This window comes from Aquarana catesbeiana, linkage group LG01, assembly GCF_042186555.1.
Source record: "Aquarana catesbeiana isolate 2022-GZ linkage group LG01, ASM4218655v1, whole genome shotgun sequence".
Lineage (NCBI taxonomy): Eukaryota > Metazoa > Chordata > Amphibia > Anura > Ranidae > Aquarana > Aquarana catesbeiana.
In genome coordinates, this window is record NC_133324.1 from 910755735 (window position 1) to 910757795 (window position 2061).

Below are 2061 nucleotides of genomic sequence, written 5' to 3' on the forward strand. Positions count from 1 at the left end.
AGATAATACTATAATACAATAAAAAGAGGTAATACTATAATACAATAAAAGAGGTAATACTATAATACAATCAAAAAGGAGGTAATACTATAATACATTACAAAAAGGAGGAGGTAATGCTAAGATCTAAGAATAAGGAGGCAATACTATAATAAAGTAATAAGGAGAAGGTAATGCAATAATATAATATTAAATAGGTAATAATATAAAAAAACAGAGTTAATACTATAATATATGACAAAGGAGGAGGTAATACTATAATACCAAGCAGGAGGTAATAGTATAATAATACTGTAGGAGGCAATACTGTAATATGATAAAAAGTAAGAGGAAATGATTTACATGTAAGAATGAGAAAGCTCATTATAATATTCATGAGGAGGAGGTGCACAATCTGGAGGAGGAGGTCATACGATGTCATTCTGTATCTTTGAAATATTAATAAGGAGGCGGGTGCACAGCTCTCAGGAGGAGGTGATCCAATCACATCACATACCACCACATGATGTGGTCCTTCTATGTAATGTACATGAATAAGGAAAGCTGTTTATAATATTAATGAGCTGTGAGAAGGAGGTGGTGATCCTATCACATATTGATAATGAGGAGGAGAAGGTGATCCAATGACATATGTATAGATATAGATATATATATATGAAGGAGGACAGATCATCTCTGTAATAATAGTGAAGAGTGCACAGATTGCAGGAGGAGATCACACGATGTTATGTTTGTAGGAATGAGGATGGATTAATTAGTTAATATTAATGAGGGGGGCGGGGTGTACAGCTCTCAGGGGGCGGTGATCATGTCACATAATAATGAGGAGGAGAAGGCGGAAGTCATACAATGACAGATCTTTGTAATATTCATGAAGGGAAGGATCGCGCAACGCTGAATGTAATATTAATGAGGGGGGCGGGGTGCACCACTCTCAGGGGGGCGGTGGTCCTGTCACAAATTCATGAGGGGGCGGGGGCTCTTTTACATAATGCCGCGGAGTGGGCGGGGACGCTCCGTCCCCCCGGTGGGCGGTCCCTCCTCAGTGATAAACACAGAGCAGGTCGTTGCGGGTGTCAGTGACGGCGGATCGGTGATCGGAGCGGACGGACTGACGGCCCTAGATATCCAGGGAGCGGAGCTGTGTTCACCCCGGGGCTCGGAGGAAGGTCGGTATGGGGGATCGGTGTGGGGGATGGGATGGATGTCAGCAGATGTCATTGGGGGTCTCTGCAGTCTGGTGGGGGAGGGGAGCTGCCAGCATTGCTCCATTTAAACAGAGGGGGGGTTCAGTGTCCTGCATTCCTCCCCCCCCCCCCCCCCCCCCCCCCATGGAAGTCTTTCTTCATGGTGTAATGATCTGATCTTCTATGGTGGCTGCAGTTCTTCTCGATCACATCAACCTTCCCCCCCGATATTCTACACGGCGTCCCCCCCCCATACACCGTACAATCCCCCTTCATGGCAGACGACTTTATACACCCTCCTCTCATTGATCATATTACCATCTGGTGGGAATTCGATAAAAAGATGCATAGGATCGTTCCATGCGCCATACACGTGACGGAACGATCGCCTTTCTTCCTTTGGTTGGGTTTTCCATCCAACACCGATCAGAATCCATGCAATGACATCGATTTGATTTTGATGGCATCGATCTCTTTGATTATTCTTGGATCTGATCAGATTGTTCTGTGTGTCTGGCCGCCATTAGATCTATCGGCAGCTTTGTAGTGCAGGGACCTGATTGGACGGATTAGGTTTGTCCTCCTAGTATGTAGATTTTAGTAAATCCAAAAGTCCGATTGCACAAAGGTTGGCATGTGTATGATGGACCCTTTGGAGAGGGGGGGGGGGGGTTCACCCCTTTCTTTGCTCCTCACCTGTAGGGCCCGCCCAATGCTGCAACAAACGCTGGACATAAGTCCCTGACCAAATTATCGCCGCACCGAAACGCATTAGTAGATATGTTGGGGGGTCTCAGTAACAATGAATGGGCCCCGTCCCACGTCTGGCCAAACATGTTTTCTGTACAGTTTTGCCCTCGTTCCTGACGCGCTC

At 45.8% G+C, this 2061-nt stretch overlaps 1 protein-coding gene across 1 annotated transcript in view; it reads left to right on the forward strand.

The window, feature by feature from the left end:
- Nucleotides 1-1011: 1011 nt before the first annotated feature.
- Nucleotides 1012-2061, forward strand: part of SMOX (spermine oxidase) — a 65770-nt gene continuing 64720 nt past the window's right edge. The window contains exon 1 of the mRNA XM_073611008.1: nt 1012-1169. The gene's annotated coding sequence lies outside the window, so the exon portion shown is untranslated. The remainder of the gene's footprint in view (nt 1170-2061) is intronic.